This window comes from Aquarana catesbeiana, linkage group LG09 (genome assembly GCF_042186555.1).
Source record: "Aquarana catesbeiana isolate 2022-GZ linkage group LG09, ASM4218655v1, whole genome shotgun sequence".
NCBI lineage: Eukaryota > Metazoa > Chordata > Amphibia > Anura > Ranidae > Aquarana > Aquarana catesbeiana.
In genome coordinates, this window is record NC_133332.1 from 156,539,010 (window position 1) to 156,558,209 (window position 19,200).

Genomic DNA, 19,200 nt, shown 5'->3' on the forward strand with positions numbered 1-19,200 from the left:
CCCTCCTCTTTATTTTGTTATGACCCAGAATAAATGGCTATTTCTTTTTCACAAATACTTGGCTATGTGTTTTAGTTTAAAAGGACAGTTTGTTTGTGAGTAGGCAGGTACATTTCAAAAATACAAGGTCAAATTAACAAGGGACACCAACCAACCTCCTTGAGGTAAAAAAATACAAGATAATAATGGTGTTGTGGTAACTTGACACACAAAACGAGAAATAATATTATGGCGAGCACTAGCAAAAAAAAAAATGCAGATCTTGATAAAAAAAGAAAAAAAAAAGAAAAAAAGAAAAAAAACCATTATTATGGAGATGTGATGAAAAACAAAATTAATATTATTCATGAGATCACGAGAAATGATAAAGAAATCAGTTTGTGAGAACTCTGTGTGAATATGAGCAGCAAAACAACTTTACTCTTCTAGCATTCTAAAGAAGAAGAGAATGCGCTGCATTAAACTATTTTAAAAATAGCAGCTAGACAAATGTGCTATCTCCATTACGAATGGTAGTTTTACCACACCGAGCGCTTCCGTCTCCTAATTTATTCTGAGCATGCGTGGCACTTTGTGCGTCGGAATTGTGTACACACGATCACAATTTCCGCAAACGGATTTTGTTTTTTTGGAAAATTTGAGAACCAGATCTCAAATTTTGTGCAATGGAAACTGTCCGATGGAGCCTACACACGGTCGGAATTTCCGACAAAAGGCTCCCATCGAACATTTTCCGTCGGAAAATCTGACCGGCATTAGTTTCTGTCAGTAAATTTTGTAACCAAGTAATTTTTCTTCTTCACTAATGTGCGCTGATGAGGTGGCACCAATAGGCTGAACTGGTGGGCACTGATGAGGCGCCACTTATGGACAGTGATGAGGAGGTACTAATATGCCACACTTATGGGCACAGATAGTTTGCACTGATGGGCACTAATAGGTGGCACTCATAGGCGTGCGCACAGGGTGTGCCAGGTCTGCCTGGGCACACCCTAATCACCCTGTGCTGCACAGATTTCCCCTGCTGCTTGGCTGCAGAGAAAGGGACAGGGGAAACTTTGTCTTAAAAGTGAGACATCAGGGGTCGATTTAGACCCCTGATATTTCACCAAAGTCCCCCAGTGGGGCTCGTAAAAGATTGTAAAAAAAAAATAGTAAAAAATCATTGCAAAAAAAAATTGTAAAAAATAAATTATAAAAAATTGTAAAAAAGTAATAATAAAAAAATAATAAACTAACATTAACCTCTGCCCTACTGACACCATCCGCTGCTCTGCAGGCACTGTCCATTACCCTACTGATATATATATATATATATATATATATATATATATATATATATTTATTTATACAGTAATACCTCAGATTGCGAGTAACGCGGTTAACGAGCATTTCGCAATATGAGCTATTGTTTTTTAAAAATCCTGACTCGGTTTGCAAGCGCTGTCTCACAAAACAAGCAGGATTCAAGCCTCTGTGGTGTGCAGTACCACATTTGGCCAGAGGCGCGGGGGCGCCGGTGACACTCGGAGCCGTTCGGATGCACTCAGAAATACTCCATTCCCGAGTGTTTCCAAGCCTCTCCGAGTGTATCTGAACGGCTCCAAACGGTTTCCAAGTCTCTCTCCGGCGCCGCCCCCACCTCTGGCCACATGTGGTACTGAATACAATAGAAGTCAATGTGGAACGAATTATCTGCGTTTCCATTGATTCTTATAGGGAAACTCGCTTTGATATACGAGTGCTTTGGATTACAAGCATTCTTCTGGAACGAATTATGCTCGTAATCCAAGGTACCACTATATATATATATATATATATATATATATCTATATATATATATATATATATATATATATTATATAAACACACACAGATATGTGTTTGAGCTTTGGGGTGCACACCCTAATGCAATAGGCTGCGCACACCTATGGTGGCACTGATAGGCGGCACGGATAGGCGGTACTGATGGGCAGCACTGACAGGTGTCACTGATAGCCAGCACTGACTGGCATCACTAGTGGGCACTGATTGGTGGCACTTGTGGGCAGTGGTGGGCACTGATTGGTGCTATATTGTAATCAGGGCACCGATGATCAGTGCCCTGATTACATGTGACAGTGGGTGGGCGGCAACTAGTTAAATAGGTGATGTTTACAAGAAACACAACCTTGTGGGTTAGAATAGAAAGGGAAATGTCTTGGTGTAATGCTTGCGTCTATCTATTAAAGGTTCTTGCAGTAAAACCAAGGAAACTTAGACCTCTATGGTATATCAATGTGCTTTTACTAAACAAAAAATGCTTTACATACAAAACTATTACAATATTAGCAATATAATAGAAAGCTGACAGATATACCTATAACAAGAAAAAAATGCTACCTACTAGCAAATCTATGGTCTGTATATAATAAGAATACACGAAAAGGTTACTTAGCCCCGCTTATAGAAACTTCACGATCTCCATGGCAATGAGGACTCGTTGACGATTGCAGGAGATTGGGCGAAAAGCAACTCCAGATTCTGGCAGTGACCTTCCTTGGAGTCACGTCATCTCAGTTTGTGTTCTTGTCATTTATTTGGAAAGTTTTAAGAAGCCAATCCCATTTGGGCATATCTTTCTCTGCCCAAACTGATATCAAAGATAGCAAAAACTCAAGCTTGTGCTATAGTTGACCAGAACACCTGTATAAACAATGGTAGCAGAAAGGACATCTTGTGTGATCACTCCTCTGTTGAACAAATGTCCCACTACCAGAAAAGCCTAAACAAACACGGTAAATGTTTTAGTGTGAGACTGGGATAGTCACAAGTATTATATATATATATACATATATACAGACACACACATATTATATACTCCATGTATATTATATACATAAAAAACACATCAGATGCAATGCATTCCACCATGGACTCTCCCAGACTCCTCATAGAAAATTACTCCATTTCTAACAGCACTCATTATAAACCTTCATTAACCATGGGTATAACTTCCTCCCATTTTACGCCACCGAGAAGGTGTTGAAGTCTTTAGCAAAGGTTCATTAGAAGCAAGTCCAGGCTTGTAAATATCCAACATCAAAGGCCTTGCTCCCCACAGCTCTTTTAAGCATCTGTCATTTTTTCCATCATCACTTTTCTCTGGTCTTTCTATGGATCAAATCGGAGAGACAAAACAAAGCGGATTATCTGTGCCTTCCAATAATACATAAACAATAGACCCTGACCCTTCTGCCGCAATTTCTCCTCTAACTGGCTTCTTGCTTGCATCTCTGACCAACACTTTGCCACTTGCCTGCATCCACTTCTGATCCTCCCAAAGAACATCAATAGGGAGGAGAGGAAATATACAGACATTTCTCAGAAGATCATTGCTGTTTATTTTGGAAGGTTTGATGTTATACAGCCTCACTTTCTACTCTTACTGAGAAGTGTCTACTAACCAGTCAGAGTCCCAGCCACTGTCCTGAAGCTCATCTGCCAATGCAAATATAACTTCAAACCTTCCTGCCAGATTCCCTCTCATTCCTAGATAGGCTTCAGCTTCAGAAACATCACTCTTGGTTTCTATGTCATGGGAAGCAGTAACATGGTACCTGTTTAGCCCTGTTCTTTTAGGAATCTTATGTAAATACTGAACTCTGCACTCCAGCTGTGGAATCTGCACCTCAGCCCCAACCATCCTCTCATTGGTGTGCTCTTGGCTATTGGCCTAGAATTTAACAACACGACTGCCTGTGTGAAGACTCGATCCACCCCTTTAGTGTATGTGTGGGTGTAAGTTTGCGTATCTTGTCCTTCAATAGCCCGTTGTATCTTTCAATCAAACCAGCTGCCTGTGGAAAGTATTGGATGTGGCACAACCAGTACACTCCAGAATCTTTGGCCCACTGCTGTACTGTTGATCCAGTGAAGTGTGAGCCATTATCACTTTGGACTTGTTTGGGACAACCATAAGCAATGACAAGTTTCTGGAGCAGTTAAAGCGTTGTAGCTTGATCTGCACGTTTGCAAGGATGAACAAGCAAAAGTCCTGAATAGGTGTCCACTGCAGTACAACAATACCTCAGTTCATTGTTTCCCCAGGGGAGGGGACCGATGAAGTCAATTTACCAAATCTCTGCAGGCCTCTCACCCCTCTTAATCGACCCAGTAGAGTACTTTTGCAATGGCAATTGTCGCACTTCTCTACACACTGTACAGTTCCCTATTACAGTCTTTATCATGCTCATGGATATGGGCAATCATCTTTGCTGTGCCCATTCATATGACGCTTTCTACCCCAAATGTCCAGATTACTTGTGGACCCAGTTGGCCAAGTTCATCAAGACAGAATCAATTGGCACAACTACATTCACCTTGGTAATTTCATCTGGCACTCTGTTATAGTTCTTAAAGTCTGGGATCAGGGGCACGTGTGCGTCAACATGCACCACTTTTATGGTTGCAGGAGTGAGCTCCCTTCCAGATGTAGTCCCAGACTTCCTTGCCTCCCCACACCACATTTCCATGAATCATCCATTCACTGGACTTCCACATGGGCATCCAAGTTGTCAGTCCTTTAAAAACTGCCCAGCTGTCAGTGTAGATAGTGACATGGGAAGAAGGATTCTCCTGAAGAGTCATCATTACGGCTTTCAACTGTGCACACTGACTGGACCCTCCGACTCCGGTCTCCTGCAGGACTGTGTCTGTACCAGGGTTGCCAACCGCCAGTAAATTTACTGACAGTTTGTAAAAATCTATGATTTTTTTACAACTGCCAGTAAATATCAGGGGCTGATAATTTCATGCGGTGTTGACTTTTTAAGTGTAAATCAAGCAAATTACTTTGTTATAGGTATTGTCAGTGTTTCCATATCATGTTTATACTGTTCAAATATTCACTGTGTTGGTTTTTCAATAGGAGTTCTGTAATTTCTCAGATTGCCAGTAAAAAATGTGCTCCTCCAGTAAATTTCCCATGCTTTATCAGTAAAAAATACTGCGGGAGGTTGGCAACCCTGTACTTGGGTTGTAGGCTGCTGCTGTCCATTTATGCCCAGACGAGGTGACTATGGCTGAACCATCAGTGAACCATGCTGACTCCTTGATGTCTTCTGACAGGGACTCAAAGGGCGGAGCCTCTTGAACGGGGGATGACTGCAGCACAGAAATTTCTTCTGGTGCTGGTGAAAGTAACAAGCCCTGCCAACCAGTCGCGCAACTAGAACCTTCACGGTCCCGGTGCAAGAAACCATTGGGGGCCCCCCTGACCTCCAGCCAGGGCCCTTCCCACTGATTCTGGGGTCAGCAGGACCTGGATAGGACCTGGATAGGAGGGGGAACAAATCCCCTCCATTTTTCTCCTGCAGCCAGGATCAGTGGCATCCGTGGTGGGGGTGGGATGAGTGGCAGTGGTGGGGGAGAGATGGGATGAGTGGCAGCGGTGGGGGAGATGGGATGAGTGGCAGCAGTGTGGGGGTTGGGATCAGTGGCAGAAGTGGTGGTTGGGTGGGGATGGGATCAGTAGTAGCGGTGGTGGTGGGGGGATGGGATTAGTGGCAGCGTTGAGGGGGGATGGGATCAGTGGCAAGGGTTGTGGTTGGAGGGGTCGGATCAGTGATAGGGGGGGTTGAATGGGATCAGTGGCAGAAGTGGGGCGGCACAGTGGTGTAGTGGGTAGCACTCTCGCCTAGCAGTAAAAAGGTCGCTGGTTTGAATGGGATGGGAAATGGTATCAGTGGCAAGGATGGTGGTTGCGGGATGGGATCAGTGGCAGTAATGGTCATGGTGGGATGGATCAGTGGCAGCAGTGGTTGTGGTGGTGTGGGGGATATCAGTGGTGGGGGTGTGGGGGGAGAGGGGAATCAGTGGCAGTACTGGTGATATGTGGGGGGTATCAGTGGCAGTAGTAGTGGGGTGTGGGGGGTATCAGTGGCAGCAGTGGTGGGGTATCAGTGGCAGTAGTGGCAGTAGTGGTGGTGTGTGGGGGGGTATCTGACATGTACCTCGTATGTGAGCCTGACGTGCAGAGGGAGACCTCTCATACAGCCCTGGTTTCCAGATCACTGGAGTTGAGGACAGTGACGGTGGAAGCCCCTCTTAAAGGTCACTGGGTGCCTTTAAGGCGCCTGTTTGTTACTGGGGACCTGTTGGCGGGGATGCGCCTGAGCCCTGTTGCAGGTCTGGAAGTAGTGTGTCCATGACATTGCCCCCCCCCCTTAAGGGCAACCTCCGGGTGCCCAAAAGAGCTCTTTTCTGTGGATGTCTGCAGAAGAAGGCCTGGATCAGTTCTTGGGCATGCACATTTTGCTTAGGTTCCCATTCCCATGAGTTCTCCTCTGGTCCATACCCCTTCCACTTGATTAAAAATTGAAGTTGGTTACCTCTCCTCCTGCAGTCTACGACAGCCTCCACTTCATACTCCTCATCCTTATTAATAATAACGGGTTTGGGTGGCCCCGATCCTCTGTCCGGGAGAGGGTCAGGTACTGTGGGCTTAAGCAGAGACACATGAAACACTGGGCGCACTTTGAGCGACTCGGGCAAGGTAAGTTCATAGGAGACCTCATTCAATTTCCTTTTAACTGGGAAAGGGCCAATGAATTTGGGTGCCAGCTTTTTTGAAGGGCAAGCCATCTTGAGGTTGGTGGTAGATAACCACACCTGATCACCTGGTTGAAGACGTAATTCACCTCTTCTCTTCCTGTCATAAAGCCTCTTGTTGGTTCCCTGCGCTTTGGCCATAGCTTCTTGCAACAACTTGTTGTGACCCAGGAACTCGACAGTGCTTTGTACTGCTAGAACTGGAGATTCCGGGATAATGTTAGGCAGGAAGACAGGATGGAACCCATAGATTGCAAAGAATGGTGACTGACCTGTGGCTGAATGGCTGGCATTGTTGAAAGCAAATTCCGCTAGAGGCAAAAGTGCTAACCAATCATCCTGGACAAACGAGGTAAAGCAACGGATGTACTGTTCCAGGGTTTGGTTCGTCCTCTCAGTTTGTCCTTTAGTCTGGGGGTGGAAAGCAGATGACATGGAAAGCTCAATTTTCAGGATTTGGCATAGTGACCTCCAGAAGCGGGAGGTGAACTGGACTCCCCTGTCAGATACAATGTTGGTTGGTACCCCGTGCAGCCTTACGATCTCACTGACGAACACCCGGGCGGTTTCCAAAGCAGACGGTGTACTCTTTAGGGGTATGAAGTGGGCCATCTTAGACAAACGGTCAAACACTACAAAGATAGCTGTATGTCCTTCAGAAGGGGGTAGTTTCACTACAAAGTCCATGGTAATCATGCTCCAGGGTCTGTCAGGAATTGGTAGTGGTCTGAGGAGACCCCAGGACTTGGTCCTGGCAGACTTGCTTTGGGTACAGATGACACATGACTTGACATAGTCCTTGCAATCTTCCTCAAGCTTCGGCCACCAAAACATGCGCTGGATTAGTTCACGAGTCTTGTGAACCCCAAAATGTCCGGCCAGTTGGTGGTCGTGACACAGGCTCAGAACTTCTGTACGGCAACTTTCTGGCACATAAATTTTGATGTCCTTCCAAAGCATCCCATCCCTGGGTATCAAGGTTGATCCTGGAGGACCGGACACCCCCTCTGAGGCTTGTTTTAGACCGGACATCAGGTCTGTCTGGAAAAGCAGAAAGTTGCCCTCAGATAAAATGGTGTCTGGGACTGAAGTTTGCTTGGGGTCATCGTACATCCGAGAGAGAGTATCAGGCTTGATGTTCTTTGATCCTGGCCGGTAGGTGATGTGAAATGAAAATCTGGAAAAGAATAACGCCCATCGTGCTTGGCGCGGCTTCAAACGTTTGGCAGTTCATAAATATTCCAGATTTTTATGATCCGTGTAGATAAGTGTGGGATGTGCAGCTCCCTCTAGCAGATATCGCCATTCTTCGAGCGCGGCTTTAATGGCCAGAAGTTTACGGTCACCTACATCGTAATTCTTCTCGGCAGGCGAAAGCTTCCGGGAGAAGAAAGCTATGGGGTGCATGAGATCCTTGAGTCCTTGACGCTGAGAAATAACTGCCCCCACGGCTGTTTCTGAGGCATCAACCTCGAGTAGGTAAGGAAGAGAGGGATCCGGATGGCTCAAGATGGGGGCAGAGGTAAAAAGTCCCTTTAGGGTAGAAAAGGCGGCTTGAGCCTGGGGATTCCACTGGAATCGGACGTTTTGTCTTGTTAGCTGGGTGATCGGGGAGATAATTGCAGAAAATCCTTTGATAAACCTTCTGTAAAAATTGGCGAAGCCAACAAAACGTTGCACTCCCTTCTTATCTGAGGGTGCAGGCCAGTCCAGGAAAGCTGTAACCTTTTGTGGGTCCATCTTGAACCCCTGTGTGGAAATTACCAGGCCCAGGAATTGGATACTCTGCCGCTCGAACTCGCATTTTTCTGGTTTGGCATATAGCCCATGCTGACGGAGTCAGCAGAGTACCATCTTGACATGTTTCCGGTGCTGATCCAAGGATGAGGAAAAGATCAGGATATCGTCTAAGTAGACTTTGACAAAGATGTCCAGATAGTCTCTGAAGATATCATTTATCAGGTGCTGGAAGGTAGCAGGGACATTACACAGGCCGAAGGGCATCACTAGGTATTCATAGTGGCCAAACCTGGTACGGAAGGCCGTCTTCCACTTATCCCCTGCACGAATGCGAACCAAATTGTAGGCCCCACGAAGATCGAGTTTGGTGAACACAACAGTAGTTCCTAGCCTCTGAAAAAGCTCAGGCACCAGGGGTAAGGGATACCGGTTCTTGACCGTGACCTTGTTCAGCTCCCAGTAGTCCACACAAGGACGCAATGAGTGGTCCTTCTTCTCCACAAAAAAGATCCCTGCCCCAGCCGGAGAGGTGTATGGCCGGATGAACCCCCTCTTAAGGTTTTCATCAACATATTCCTTTAAAACCTTCAACTCCCGCTCAGACAGGGGGAAAATCCGCCCGAAGGGGATTTCAGCTCTGGGCAGTAACTCAATCGGGCAATCATAGGAACAATTAGGAGGAAGTGTCTCTGCCCCTCGTTTACTAAAAACGTCTAAGAACTCGTGGTACTGTTCGGGTACCACTGAGCGTAATTCTGAGTCAGCTTCCAGACTCAGCAAAGGGCCAGATATCTTGGGAGGTAAGGGCAGACAGTGTCCTTGGCAGTAGAGGGACTGAAACTTGATTTCTCCGGAGCCCCAGTCAATCTGCGGGTTGTGGGCCTGAAGCCACGGTAGACCCAAGATGACCGGGAACAGAGGGGAAGCAATTGCATCAAACTTAAGCAGTTCCTTGTGGTTTGAGACAGTAACTACAGGCAGTGGAGGAGTTTCTTGAGTCACTTGGCCAGATTTAATTTGGGATCCATCCGCCAAGAAAACAGAAAGTCCTTAAGCCCTGTGCTGGAGTGGAATGCGTTGTTGATTGGCAAAGTTCAAATCAATAAAACAACTGCATGCACCAGAGTCTATTATTGCAGTAACAGACACAGTCTTTCCGGACAACTGAAGGGTGATGGGAATCTCCAGTTGCGTAGAGGGAGCTGGGTGACTGTGTGATGGGATGGATGAAGATCTACGATACTTGGCAGGACGTAGACGTTCCTCGGCGGATAATGCGGTTCTCATTAGTCCGACCTGCCCCGATTTATGAAAGTCTGGTATTAGTTCAGTTGGTGCAGGATTAACTGGGACCGGTCTGAGAGGGACAGGACAAGAGGTTGTCGGCACTTGGGGTAACATCCAAGTTGGTTGAGTCTGCTGTGTCACCCTCTCCATCCTGTGTTCCCGAAGACGACGGTCTATCTGAAAAGTTAGGGTAATCAAGGATTCCAGAGAATTTGGTACACCAACCCGAGACAGTTCATCCTTTAATTCTTCTGACAAGCCTAGGCGAAACTGGTGCCGTAAAGCTGCATGATTCCACTGGGTATCTGCGCTCCAGCGCCTAAAGTCTGTTATATAGTCCTGGACCACTCTGCGGCCTTGCAGGAGTGTACTAAGAGCAGCTTCGGCAGTGGAAGTTCGTTGGGGGGTCATCATATAGAAGTGACATTGTGTCGAAGAAGGATGACAAAAGGTCCAGAGAAACATGGTGTTCTTCCAGCAGGTGATGAGCCCAGGCTTGTGGATCTCCCAGCAGAAGTGAGACAACAAACCCCACCTTGGTGTTTTCCCATAAAAAGGTTAAGGGTAGTAAGGAAAAGTACAGCTCGCATGCATTGCGGAAAGTCCAAAACTTGCTTCGATCCCCAGAAAACTTCCCCGGAATTGTGACCCTAAGTTCTGGAGATAACATCATTACAGGGAGTGTGGGGGAAGCCTCTGACGATAACCCGCTGAAAGGAAGGTTTGTAATACTCCTCCGGGACTGCACTTGTCTCTCAACGTGTTCATAGCTGTCCTGGAGGGATTTCACCTCTTGAGTCAGGCCAGAGAGCAATTGGCAGATTTCATCAGTAGCAGAGGTCCCTCTTGCAGGCTCAGGCATGGCTGTTTGATACTGACACGTACCTCGTATGTGAGCCTGACGTGCAGAGGGAGACCTCTCTTACAGCCCTGGTTCCCAGATCACTGGAGTTGAGGACAGTGACCATAGCAGCACAGTGGGGTATGAGTGCCTGGTGGATTCTCTGGAACCGGAGATGATGTCCACTGGGAGGCACTGGAACCGGCTGGAGTGCCGGGTGCAGGTAAGCTGGATGCAGGTGAGCTGGATGCAGGTCAGCAGGGTGCCGGTGAGCAGGCAAGGAATGGTCAAATTCAGGCTGGTTCTGGTAGCAGGAGATCAGGCAGGCAAGCAAACAGGATCAGGGTCAAGGAAAGCTAAGGTTCAGGATTGGAGACAGCAGCGTAGTCAGAGAGCCAGGTCAGAAGGTGATCAGATGCAGATTACAGGAACAGGTCACAGGTGAAGCTGCAGATCAAACAGCAAGAGCTGAATGGTGGAAGCCCCTCTTAAAGGCCACTGGGCGCCAAAGCCGCGTTACTGTGCGCGCACGCATGATCTCCGCACGCGCATTCGCATTGGCGCACGCCTGTTCGTTACTGGGGACTTGTTGGTGGGGATGCGCCTGAGTCCTGTTGCAGGTCCGGAAGTAGTGTGTCCATGACAGTATCAGTGGCAATATTGGTGTTGTGTGGTGGGGGGTTATCAGTGGCAGTAGTGGTGGTGTGGGGGGTATCAGTGGCAGTAGTGGTGGTGTGGGGGGGTATCAGTGGCAGTAGTGGTGGTGTGTGGGGGATATCAGTGGCAGTAGTGGTGGTGTGTGGGGGATATCAGTGGCAGTAGTGGTGGTGTGTGTGCGGGAGTATCAGTGGCAGTAGTGGTGGTGTGGGGGGTATCAGTGGCAGTAGTGGTGGTGTGGGGGGAGAGGGGAATCAGTGGCAGTAGTGGTGATATGTGGGGGGTATCAGTGGCAGTAGTAGTGGTGTGTGGGGGGTATCAGTGGCAATATTGGTGTTGTGTGGTGGGGGGTTATCAGTGGCAGTAGTGGTGGTGTGCGGGGATATCAGTGGCAGTAGTGGTGGTGTTTGTGCGCGGGGATATCAGTGGCAGTAGTAGTGGTGTGTGGGGGGTATCAGTGGCAACATTGGTTTTGTGTGGTGGGGGGTTATCAGTGGCAGTAGTGGTGGTGTATGGGGGATATCAGTGGCATTAGTGGTGGTGTGTGTGCGGGGGTATCAATGGCAGTAGTGATAGTGTGGGGGGGTATCAGTGGCAGTAGTGGTGGTGTGGGGGGTAATCAGTGGCAGTAGTGGTGGTGTGGGGGGGGTATCAGTGGCAGCAGTGGTGTGGGGGAATCAGTGGCAGTGGTGATATTGAGGGATGGGTGCCACTCGCAGATCACTTGCTTCCCCCTCCTTGCTCGGTCCTGCTTGGACGAGCAGAGAAGATGGGCAGGGCCTGTGAGTAAAGGCGGAGCCGAAGAAGATGGGGGGGAGGGGACTGTGCCCGTGAGTGCAGGCGGTGACAGAAAAGATGGGCAGGGACTGTGAGTGGTGATATGTGGGGGGTATCAGTGGCAGTAGTAGTGGTGTGTGGGGGGTATCAGTGGCAATATTGGTGTTGTGTGGTGGGGGGTTATCAGTGGCAGTAGTGGTGGTGTTGGGGGGATATCAGTGGCAGTAGTGGTGGTGTGTGTGCGGGGGTATCAGTGGCAGTAGTGGTGGTGTGGGGGGGTATCAGTGGCAGTAGTAGTGGTGGGTGGGGGGGTATCAGGGGCTATATTGGTGTTGTGTGGTAGGGGGTTATCAGTGGCAGTAGTGGTGCTGTGTGGGGGATATCAGTCGCAGTAGTGGTGGTGTGTGTGTGCGGGGGTATCAGTGGCAGTAGTGGTGGTGTGGGGGGGTATCAGTGGCAGTAGTGGTGGTGTGGGGGGTATCAGTGGCAGTAGTGGTGGTGTGGGGGGTAACAGTGGCAGTAGTAGTGGTGGGTGGGGGGGTATCAGGGGCAATATTGGTGTTGTGTGGTGGGGGTTATCAGTGGCAGTAGTGGTGGTGTGTGAGGAATATCAGTCGCAGTAGTGGTGGTGTGTGTGGGGGGGTATCAGTGGCAGTAGTGGTGGTGTGAGGGGGTATCAGTGGCAGTAGTGGTGGTGTGGGGGGTATCAGTGGCAGTAGTGGTGGTGTGGGGGGGTATCAGTGGCAGCAGTGGTGTGGGGGAATCAGTGGCAGTGGTGATATTGAGGGATGAGTGCCACTCGCAGATCACTTGCTTCCCCCTCCTTGCTCCTTCCTGCTTGGACGAGCAGAGAAGATGGGCAGGGCCTGTGAGTGAAGGCGGGGCCAAAGAAGATGGGCGGGCGGGGACTGTGCCCGTGAGTGCAGGCGGTGACAGAAAAGATGGGCAGGGACTGTGAGTGAAGGCAGAGCCAGAGAAGATGGGTGGAGCAGGCGGGGACAGAGAAGATGGACAGGGACTGTGCGGGCGGAAAGGATGGGCAGAGCAGGCGGGGACTGTCCCCGTGAGTGCGGGAGCAGAGGATGGGTGGAGAGGATAGGCGGGGACTGTGCAGTGTGCCCGAGAGTGTAGGCGGTGACAGAGAAGATGGGCGGGGACTGTTAGTGAAGGCAGAGCCGGAGAAGATGGGCAGAGCGGGCGGGGACAGAGAAGATGGGTGGGGACTGTGCGGGCGGAGAGGATGAGCAGAGTGGGCGGGCACTGTCCCCGTGAGTGCGGAAGCAGAGGATGGGTGGAGAGGATGGGCAGGGACTATGCAGTGTGCCCGTGGGTGCGGGCGGGGAGGATGAGCGGAGCAGCCAGAGAGGATGGGCGGAGCGGAGCGGACTGGGACTCCACGTGAATGACTATCTCCCGGGTGGCGGCGGACCCCCCTACAGTGGTGGAACTCAAGGGCCCAGTCGCAGTCGACCCTGATAATTCGGCCACTGCTGCCAACTGTTTTCAAATGTCTCTGACATCCCCAGCTGCAATACCCCCTCTTTCTTGAAGTTCATCAATGTCTGGTTCTGGGCTACAGCTGCCCTAGTGGTCAGAACATTATCTCTCACCCATCCTGCTATTTGCAAAGCAGTATGGATGACTGTGTCCTTTCCGATAATGGTCTCTACACATTGAAGTGCTGTGTAGGCTGCAAACAGGTACTTCTCTAGGGACGTGTATCTCTTCTGTGACCCTGTCAGTTGCTTGGACCAAAATCCAATGGGTATTGCTCTCTCTCCTTTCTTTTCATTTGGCTGCCACAGACTCCAAGATATGGTACCATCCTGTTCCACTACATCCAGCTGAAATGGTACTCCTTGTCTCATGGGTCCCAATCCCTAATTCGGCAAAATGGCTTCTTTAGCAGCAAGGAATGCAGTCTTCTGCTCTGAACCCCATGAGAACTCAGTCTTTTATCTGGTGATATTGTATGAAGGCCTCAGGATTAGTCAAAGATGAACTCCAATGAACTTCCGTGCCTCCTTTTTCGTAGTTGGGGGCAACAGTGACTGGATAGTTTGCACAACTGTCTCTGGAATTTTCCTCTGCGGCGCAGTCCACATCATTCCCAGGAATTTCACCTCTGTGACAGGTCCTTGGACTTTGTCTCTGTTGATAGCCCACCCTCTGTTCTCCAAGCGCTGTATCAGCAGGTGCAGTGCTTCAGTTACATCTTCTTTTGTCACAGAGATCATGATGTCATCAATGTAGTGAAACACAGCGACTTTCCAATTCAGGGTGCTTAAGTCTCGGTCAATCAGTCCATGACAAATTGTTAGAGAATGAAGATAGCCTTGCGGAAGGACAGTGAAAGTGTACTGGCAGCCGTCCCACACCATAGCAAACAGCAAAATTTTCAAAAAATTGAAAAGAAAGCATTAGCCAGGTCTATCATAGCATGGTATCCTGCCTCCTGCATCCTGCCTCTTTAGCAATTTTCTTAACAATTGAGATCATATCCGGTACAGCTGAGGTCAATGGAGGTGTCACTTTGTTTAGACCTCTCTAATCCAGTGTCATTCTGTATGTCCCATCAGGTTTCTTTACTGGGAACAACAGAGACGAGAAAGGACTTACAGCATGTCTAAAGATCCCTACTCTCAACAGTTCTTGAATAGTCTCCCCAATTTCTTTATGGCCTCCGGGAAGTCTGTACTGCTTGAGACAGACTGGCTTCTCTGGTGGAAGAATGTAGACAGGGGTCCATTTTGCATGACCTCTGACCACAGCCTTCACCACCCTAACCAGATATGCTTTATCAGGATACTCAAATGTGAATGTACCCCTTTCAGTGTGAATTGACTGACCTTGAAGTATATTCATCCCAAAAATATTTTCAGGTAACTCTGATACCAAAACATTTGTCATAAATCCTGATTCCTTGCCAATAGCCAATTTCACCCGTATCCCAACTGCTGGTGTGGTTTGCCCTCCTGAACCTTCTACATAAATCAATTCTCCTTTGTGATGGGAAGGATTTCCTTGCAAAAGTGTAACTTCAGCTCCAGTATCAGCTAAAGCCATCAGATATGTAGGAGAAGATGACTTCCCCCACCATACAGTGAGAGCTGCATATGGATGTCGGTCTCCTGCTGTCACTGCCCTCACTGCTATTACAGGAGACTCACCTTTCCTTCATAAAGGATAAGGAACCTCCCAATCCCCTTTTCTGATTCTCTCCAACTCCTCCCCAGGATAAAGGGATTTGGGTTTGGGTTCATGTTCAGTTTTGGAAATTGGTTTGGGGCTAACAGGAGGGGTCTGTTCTGTTTTCTCTAAGTCTAGGCTGATGTTATCTTCACTAGGAGTAGTGTTCCCAACCCTGACAGTTTTCCCCACTAAATGTTTCCACCGCTTCAGCATTTCTGCAGTAGAAATCCCATCTCTCATCTTTAGGTATTCCTGTCTTTAATAGGTCCACCCACATTTCTTTCCTATAGATAACTAGCCTCGTTTTCTCTTCGCCTCCTGTAATCTCTACCCCATTCCCTTTCTTCTGTGTTCTTTTCTGCTTGTATTATTCCTGTCTGGCCTTGACCTTATCTACTGCCCTGACAGGTTTTGTTTTAGTCTCCTCTAGCTCCCCCAATTGGTTTAAAAGGGTAGTGGCTTCATGAATCTTGCGGTTTAATCCCAGGCCTCCCAGCAAGGACAGTAAAGGAGCCCTAAAATTAAATGGCGCAGACTTTATCAGCTTAGAGCTTAGAGCAGACCTAATGGGTTCCATATCTGGACCCATCTGTGAGAGACTCACCCGGGACAGAGGCTATTGGAGGGGACTGAATGCAAGCCTCTTGCTGACCGATTATGGGCCCTGGCATTTGGGGGAACGGTGCTCTTTGTGAGCTGTATGCCTGGGGACCCTTGAGGTGGTATTACTGTGGATTCGGGTCCTGGTCCCCCAGGACACACAGATTCTGGGGACCCTGTGAATGCCATATTGGAAATGGTGACTTGGAGGGTATGTCTTGGATTGCTTAAAATGAGACAGTAATATTTATCCTCAATATCTCCCAGGATGTATGTAACGACTATTATTGGTTTGTTTGATTCTGAACTCAACATGTTAATTGAGTGAGCTGATCACATTGGCCTCCAGGACTGGCTAGGAGACGAACAGTCTACTCCTACTATAGTTTGTTGATGCCTAGGCTGAGGAGGGGGGATTCCTCCAGCAACCCCCCTGCTGATAAGACTGATTCATACTGTTGGGACACATACTGTAAGGAGATGCTGGTGTCATCAACTCCAACTACCTGTCTTGTTGTCTGCTATAAAGTGTTTAATGTAAATGAGTCTAGTCTGGCTTACCACAGGTTCTACCACAGGTACCACATTGTTGTTTGTTCTAATTAACCCTGTGTTGATGTTTATGGTAATGTGTATTGAATAGTCACCTAGTCTGGGTAAATGATTTAGTAAACTAGCTCATGTTAATTAGGTTGCAGTTGTATTGTTAGAGGAGGTTCCAACGGCATATAAAGTCTTGTAATTTTGATTCTAAATAAAAAACAGTCCATGTTAGCAGTGAAACAAATGTCGCCTTGTTTTATGCTTGGGAGCGGTTGGAATATCTGATATCTGTGTACAGACTGGGAGAAAGTGGTATACTGATGGAAGCACTCAAGCAGAGTGTGGGACATTCCGTGACATTGGTGGCAAGCAGCGGGACAAAGCTATGGAGGCGGAGGTCTTATGGCGGATGCAGCAAGTGCTGACTGACCTTGATGATCCTGTTTCTGCATGGGATGATCTTGGATGGAGGGGAGAACTTTTCCCTGCTGTCGCTGCTCACGGGCTAGCGCTCTTTCCAGAGTTTGCCGCGAATAGAATCACACCATCCCAGCAGGACCTGCTCTGATACTGGTCCTCTGTGCTGTATCTGCATCTCTTGCAACCTCCTTCTGAATTCCTCCTCCATGGCGGCTGGTATCTGTACCTCTCCTCTCCTGCTATCCGGACCTTGGATCCAGGCGGAAGTTTGGATGTCCCAGACTGCAGGAAGCATCCCGCTGCTTGCCACCAATGTCACCACTTCCTCCCAGTCTGTACACAGATATCAGATATTCCAACCGCTCCCAAGCATAAAACAAGGCGACACTTGTTTCACTGCTAACATGGACTGTTTTTTATTTAGAATCAAAATTACAAGACTTTATATGCCGTTGGAACCTCCTCTAACAATACAACTGTAACCTAATTAACATGAGCTAGTTTACTAAATCATTTACCCAGACTAGGTGACTATTCAATAAACATTACCATAAACATCAACACAGGGTTAATTAGAACAAACAACAATGTGTGGAATACCCTTAGAACCTGTGGTAAGCCAGACTAGACTCATTTACATTAAACACATTATAGCAGACAACAAGACAGGTAGTTGGAGTTGATGACACCAGCATCTCCTCACAGTATGTGTCCCAACAGTATGAATCAGTTTTATCAGCAGGGGGGCTGCTGGAGGAATCCCCCCTCCTCAGCCTAGTCATCAACAAACTATAGTAGGAGTAGACTGTTCGTCTCCTAGCCAGTCCTGGAGGCCAATGTGATCAGCTCACTCAATTAACATGTTGAGTTCAGAATCAAACAAACCAATAATAGTCTCTACATACATCCTGGGAGATATTGGGGATAAATATTACTGTCCCATTTTAAGCAATCCAAGACATACCCTCCAAGTCACCATTTCCCATATGGCATACACAGGGTCCCCAGAGTCTGTGTGTCCTGGGGGGGGGACCTGGACCCGAATCCATAGTAATACCACCTCAAGGGACCCCAGGCATACAGCTCACAAAGAGCACCGTTCCCCCAAATGCCAGGGCCCATAATCGGTCGGCAAGAGGCTTGCATTCAGTTCCCTCCAATAGCCTCTGTCCCGGGTGAGTCTGTCACATTCCATCCATTCTGGAAACATATTTAATCTGGTTATACAACCCATCTCACGTAACCTGGAAATACCTTCTCCAATCGTTCTCCAGGAGTAGGTATTTTCTAGGTCAGTAGGACTAACGTATTCTCTGACTATTCCATCTCTCACAAGGTCTAACAGTGAAAAACTCACACTGAACTCTCAGGCTTTTCGCATTGCCTGACGCAATTGCGGATCATGGGTTAACACTTCCATAGCCACTGCTTCCTTACCTGACAAAACAACACTGTCCGCCCCTTCATCTCACAAGTGTAGGAGCCAACTCAATAGGGGCTCCCCGAACATTTGTTTGTATTGTTTTGCCATCTTGTGGAGTTCAGTTTGTGTAAACTCCCGTACTTCTTCAAATTCCACATCTCTGGGGTTGCGATAATGCACCTCCCCATCTGCCATATCCTCTCTATCATGTTGCCTTTTCCTATGCTTAGTAATGAGAGTTCTGGCAAGCTTTTTCATTCCCATTGGGTGAGCATCATCTGAAATATCAAACTATCTCCTTATTCTCACTATCATTTGAGGAGAGCACATCCTCACAATCCCAGTTTTGGGATGTGACAATGGCACGTACCCTGGCTTTACTAACAGATTTACGGCCCTTCTTTTTTTCTTAACGCATTAATTGATTTGGTCATGAGGGCTGCACACCGCTCATGCAAATCATCAGCCTGACTAGCAGTTGAACAAACACACTCTGAAGCAACTGCTAGCTGGTCTTTTAATACCTTCGCTTCTGCCTCTGCCTTATGCCTCCTTTGTGATTCGGTATAGAGAGCATAGAGGAAGTACCAACCCACTGTGGACACTGTCCTCATCTCTGCTTTACTTAAATCCAACCCCTTAAGGCTAAAATCTACAAAATGATTTGAGACAGACCCTGTGCTTCAACAGCCAATTCTGTCAGCAAAGATGACAATCAGGAAGCGCACACAGAACACCTGCAATGATTCTTTAAGGTTAGAGTACCAAATCTGTTTGGGCCAACCCAGAGCTATGAGGATGACCTAAGTGCCTCTTGGATGCAGGTTTCGCTGTACATTTGGTTCAAAGTGTGCTTAGCAGCTGAACTGATGGAAGACCCATGTACAAAATGAGAAGGAAAACCTCAGGCAGCTCATCACAGCTGTAGTTTAGGGCTACATCAATCAGCCCCAACCTTCTAATAGTATCTAATCATTCACCCTAGAGTTTGACATAGCAAGGTCACAAAAAGGCAGAATAAAAAGTGGGACCAGCCAATGAAAACACAGCGCTTATCAGAGGGTCTTTAAAGACACATGCATCTTCCCCTGGGATGGTGGTTGCTTTGTTAAGGAGGGACACTGCCAGC